The sequence below is a fragment of the Priapulus caudatus genome, unplaced genomic scaffold (genome assembly GCF_000485595.1).
Source record: "Priapulus caudatus unplaced genomic scaffold, Priapulus_caudatus-5.0.1 Scaffold421, whole genome shotgun sequence".
Taxonomy (NCBI): domain Eukaryota; kingdom Metazoa; phylum Priapulida; class Priapulimorpha; order Priapulimorphida; family Priapulidae; genus Priapulus; species Priapulus caudatus.
In genome coordinates, this window is record NW_014577482.1 from 279999 (window position 1) to 285924 (window position 5926).

General features: G+C 44.2%; 1 long non-coding RNA gene across 1 annotated transcript; it reads right to left on the bottom strand.

The window, feature by feature from the left end:
* Window positions 1–3427: 3427 nt before the first annotated feature.
* LOC106810221 lies at window positions 3428–5169 on the bottom strand. Its single transcript, XR_001393978.1, has 3 exons — window positions 4922–5169; window positions 4208–4318; window positions 3428–3463 (listed from the first exon to the last, which is right to left on the bottom strand). It is a non-coding gene; the product is annotated as an uncharacterized LOC106810221 (long non-coding RNA).
* Window positions 5170–5926: the final 757 nt, after the last annotated feature.

A 5926-nucleotide genomic window follows, 5' to 3' on the forward strand; every position in this document is an offset into this window, starting at 1 on the left:
CCATACGCACGCACGCACGCACGTACGCACGCACGCACGCACGCACACACCACACCACACCATCACACGACACACATTACGCGGTTGTTTCAAGCCATCACGAGTATGAAATACTTGAATTAAAGCCCCTCCTTTATTAAAAATAATGAAAGCATTTTTACTATGATGAAACGCCGCGATGGACCACGGAAGTTTTCTCAATTTGAAACAATTAAAAATGCGTCGATGTAATATCTAGATCGTATGACGCAACGACAGTGTGTGCAAGCGTCGGTGCACGTAGCGTGCTGTGTGAATGTACGTGTCGCGTGTGCACGCTACGTAGCGTGTGTGCCATGCTACGTTATGCTGCGTGTGCACGTGCTTGGTCGTGTGCAATGTACGGTGTTGCGTCGTGCACGTATACGTGCGTGGTGCATGCGTGCATCGCGCGTAGTTAACGCATTGCAATCTATCCACCCTCCGCGCTTAATAAAAACATGACAAATTCCGCCTGCTTGCTCCACCCCCTTTATCTCATCTCTCTTACTGCATCTCTGGCATGTAGTTCCAGTTTCAGAGGAGCATTTTTACTTACGATGAATCCCGGAAGGCCGGTTAGTTTTTTCTTCATTTTAACCAATTAAAAATGCGTCGATGTAATATCAACATTTATATTACGCAACCACGCGTGTGGTAGTTAACAATTCAATTTATCCAGCTCCAAGCTAACATGACAGCGCAGCCGCAGCATTCTTTCTGAGTCTTACTGGCTCTCGCTGCGATCCTTTACTGAAGTTCCAGTAGGCGTCGTTGACGCCTGTTGCAGCGCGCAAGTCATGCTGGTTCGCCTTCCGCCTGAGGTGCTGTGGTATGTCACACGTCACTTCTACGTAGGAGCCGCGACTCGCAGTGCGTTCTGGATCGCACGTCGACCGACGGGTTAGCACGGAAGAATTCGCCGGCGTCGTTGGCGCGGTCCTGCTCGATCGTGTGACCAGCCGACTGGAGATTAAATAGTACAAAATTATTTTTTCATTATCTATTAATTGTTAATTTAATTTTTTTTTTTTTAAATAAAAACCAGATTTATTAATTAGCTTAATGAATAATGGATAAAGAATAAAAATTACAGGGTAAAATAAATATAATAAGTATTATATTTTAGTATTTAGATCAATTATATATTAATAGAATGTGATTAGTACTGATTTTACAAATTGTAAAAAAAATGATCCGGTAAAGGAACTCTTTCCGATCTAAGGTAACAACCTCATAGGCGTACGAACGAGTAGTTCTCGCTGGGGATATTCTGTACAGAAACCAAAACAAAATCCAGACCCCTGAATTGGGCGCCTATGCTTCACGCAGCGATAGCACAGGAAGACGAAAGAAAAAAACGTTTTAGCGTAAGATAAGGTGTAGCGGGAGTAGCGGAGTAGGACAGGAGTAGCGGGAGTAGCGGAGTAAGACAGGGAGTAGGCGGAGATAAGCGAGTAAGTAGCGGCGAGTAGCGCAGTAGGACGAGTGGAGTAGCGAGTAGCAGGAGTAGTCGAGTTTGAGCGGAGAAGCGACAGGAGTGCGGAGTAGCGGAAGTAGACAGGTCGCACAGTTCAGTACGCTAGCTGCTGATCGGGAAGTTTAGTGATACTCTGTATTACGTAAATATCTGTCTACTTCAGGTTGTATGATTTAATATTATTACTCGTCTTGTCTTTTCGCACTTGCTTCACCTCACGTCTTGCTTCACGCCGGCGTGTATCTGGACGCCAGCGGAGGATGGAGCCTCTACGGACATGTACAGCTAACGGACGCATGGTGGCCGCGTCTGACCCCGCCCCCTCTATACTACCGCAGCATCCTGTGACTGACTTACGGCCATCGCGGCGGCTTCGCTCACCGGTGCGACACCGTCCCGCAGTCGGCATGTGACCAGGGCGCCATCCGGCCGGCCACAGCGTCGTGCTCTCCGCAATGAGAAGGTCACGCGTCGTGTCTCGCACTGCGCAGAGCCCGATAGAACGCCAGGCCGCCATTGTTCTGCAGGTGTCGTCAGGGAAAGCTGTCCCGCACGCAGGCTATTAGGGAAGAAGGCTGTCCGTCCGTCATGCGTCCGGGGGGTGGGGGTGGGGGGGGGGGGGGGTGGTGAAACGGATCTATCTCTTCCCGCTTTGCACAACGCAATGCCTTGTCGAATAACAACGAATAGACATAAATAAATATTTATATAATAAATAAACATGAATAAATTAATAAATAAAAATATAACCTAAATAAATAAATAAATAAATAAACTAAATAAAATAAATAAATAAATAAATAAATAAATAAATGAATAAACAATTTAAACAGTAAATAAAAAGTAATATAGATAATATCTAGAATGAATTAAATGTGTAATATCACGTTCGGGCGGATGCGAATTTGACTTTATAATCGCCACATGAGAAAGTCTATAGTTCAAGCGCGTATTAATATATATATACGCCTAGTGAGAGCCGGACGGGCCATTACACAGAATAATTAATTGTAGTACAAATATCTATCGCTATAAGTTTATAGATCATCTTTTGTTCAAATTCTTAAGTCTTCGTTCACTTTTTCTTTCTACTGCTTTGATTCTCTTTCCTTTGAAGCATTTCAACAAGTGTATGCACAAGACCTTTAGTTAGTTAGAATAGAGATAAGATTAAAGCGATATTCGACCGATCGATTATGCAATTTTAACGATGCTACGAGTAACTGTTCCACCGCTTGTGATATTAATATAATACACTTAACCTTATAGCAAACGCGTATTAGTTGTCCAATATCACTAGCTGGTTACTAACAAATGTCTAATTGAATCCGCCAGTCAAGAAATCGGTTGGTGTGACAGTTAGAAACCGTCATGCGGCTGCTAAACGGTCGTAACTGGCGAGGCTGGTGTCAACAGATTTATAGTGACGGACATATATGTCGACGTAGCTCGGCGTCAGTGATTTCGATCCTATGTGTCTGACGTGCGCATTCCTTACGTTATGTTTTACTCTTGGGATTCGGGAATAAGATGAATATACTTCTTGAGATTTACAAAGCAACATATAATATGTCGGCCGCCAACTAGGCCCAACAATAACTAACCAACATAGCAAGACACATTACCGCCGGACAACACAATCGATGCTCAAACATCTTGTAGCAACAATGTGACGTCACCGTCAACCGACACTCGATTTTATTTTGGTTGGCCATAAATCGTCGTTGTCGCCAGAATTTACCAAATTTACGGATTTTCAATCTAGACATTTCTTAGTAATTAGCAGGATTATGGACAAACTAATACGCGTTGGCCTATAAGTAATGTACTTATTAACTACACAAAAGCCTCTCCTTCATGCCAGTTACTGTTAGCATTCGTCACTTTGCATAATCGATGGTCGAATTATGCCTTTAATTAGACGAATACCCTGGTTTGAACCGGGATTGTAAATGATCGTTAACCCTGTCAATTAATAAGATAAAAGAAAGATGAATGGTAAAAAGGAGCATGTGAAAAGTCATAGTTTGCTGTTAAATTTTAATATTTAATAATTTTAATTAATAATAAGTCATTTACTGTAAAAGTCTCGTTGTGTGTGCGCGCCGCACCTCTGTGTGTTGTGTGTGTGTGGGTGTGTCGTGGGCACCTGTGGTGTGTGTGTCCCGACACGCTGTAGTGTGTGTGTGGTATGTGTGTATGTAGTGGCCCCGGCCCTGTGTGGTTGTGTGTGTGTGTGTGTTGTGTGTGTGTTGTTGCGTGTGTGTGCTGCTGTGTGTTGCTGTGTGTGTGGGCGTCGTGTGTGTGTGTGTGTGTGTGTGTGTGTGATGTGTGAGTGCTGTCCGAACATGTGTGTGAGTGTGTGTGTGCTGTGTGTGCCTGTGTGTGTGGCTGTGGTGCTGTGATGCCAACTTGTGTGAGTATGTGTGTGAGGTGTCGTGTGCTGTGCGTGCTGTGTGTGTGTGTATGTGTGCCACTGTGTGAGTGTGTGTGTGTGTGTGTGTGTGTGTGTGTGTGTGTGTGTGTGTGTGTGTGTGTGTGTGTGTGTGTGTGTGTGTGTGTGTGTGTGTGTGTGTGTGGGTGTGGGTGTGTATGTACGTGTGTACGCGCGCGTGTGTGTGCGTTCGTGTGTTCGGATGTTCGTGTGTACGTGTGCGTGTTCGTGCGCGTGCGTGTGTTGGTGGTGTGTGGGTGCGCCTAACAGCCTACCTAATTGAAATGGCAGCAATTCATACGCATGAGGCGTCGTTGTGTTGACGACCATTTCAGCAGACACTTGCTCATGCTGCTCCTCCGTCGTCGATGGTCGGTGTGTTCTACCTGATAAACGCGCCAAACATTAGGCCCGCCTAATACTGAACTGGCCCAACTTCCCAAATATACAACCGACAATCGGCAGTGTAAACGCAAAAGTTGCGCGACCAACCGATCGATAGCAACTAATTGGGAGATATGAACAACCAACTCGGAGTTGCCGAATTGCGAAATTGGTCCAACTCGCCAATTCGCCTACATAAAGTCGGTAGTGTAAACCCACTTTTATAATATTAGTAAAAGTTTCGTGAACAATAGCAGCCTTATATTTATCAAGCTTAAACATTGGGTCAGACGTCGACATTCATATCAAACTACTGGTGATCTGCCTACTTTAATTCTATATTAGCCAACTAATTAATAAACTAAAATAAACTTAACTAAATATTATTGACAGATACAAAGTACAATACCTATCCATATGTGCGTTTTTGTATTAATGCAAAACGCGTTTTGTATTAATGCATAACGCGGGCGTGCGTGCATGCGTGCGTGCGTGCGTGCTGGCGTGCGTGCGTGCCTGCGTGCGTGCGCGTACGTGAGAGCGTATCCCTTGCGATTAATGCGAGTCTATATTGTGAAAACATATCAGTAAAACAAGACACTTACGTGGTCTGCCATGTGAGCGTTCGCCGTGAGCGCCATCTACTCTCACAAAAATCTCAGATAATATTACGCACGCTGCGACGCGGACACACACTAATAACGGCGATTTCATCATCAGATGCGAAAAAAAAGTTATAAACCTTATCGGTTAAACCTAATGCATATCTGGCGAAACATGGCATCCAGCGAGTGGTCGAAACTGTTTTACTGACACGCACCGGACACGGGGAGACAGGATATTCGTAAACTGACTAAGGATGCGACGTCACTGCTAAAGTTCCGGAACACTCGAACGTATACGAGGCATGGAGTCAACGAGAGCTAAGTAACTAATATGGTGCGGAAGTGTAAGTACGTATACGTAGCTTGCACAACTATCAACAACGCACACCCTGCGTGAGACAAATATAAAAGCTCCACGCACAAGTTTCAGTTTATATACACGATGAGGCAAGGCAGCGTAGTCTGAGCAAATTCCTAGAAGGGAGTCGAAATTGATGACGATGGAACACCAGATTACAGATTGAAGGCATAAATACAGCAAAGCGACAAAAGGAACCCGTTTGTTGCATTATTTCTCACAAATATACTTGAGTTTTTTTTTTAAATTGATTGAGATCGCTTTTCTAGAAAATCCCTCTATTCCTCACCCTGTAATCTTAATAAAATATCTTAGCAAATACAAGGAATGCACGAACTCGGATTGGCAAACTGGCATTACCTATGCTATACGCAGATACCTGGATGACAACCAATTCTTTACGCAATAAACCTTAGATTGCACTCACGAAGAAATTTCTAAGATACATTGTGAACGTATGTTGGCAAAACATCACGCGCAACAAAGATTTCAGCATTGGGGGGATGCGTAGAGCAGGAACATATTCAAGTTAAAATAAAGTGCAGGAAATGCGGGGTGGATATCGTGTGTGTGTGTGTGTGTGTGTGTGTGTGTGTGTGTGTGTGTGTGTGTGTGTGTGTGTGTGTGTGTGTGTGTGTGTGTGTGTG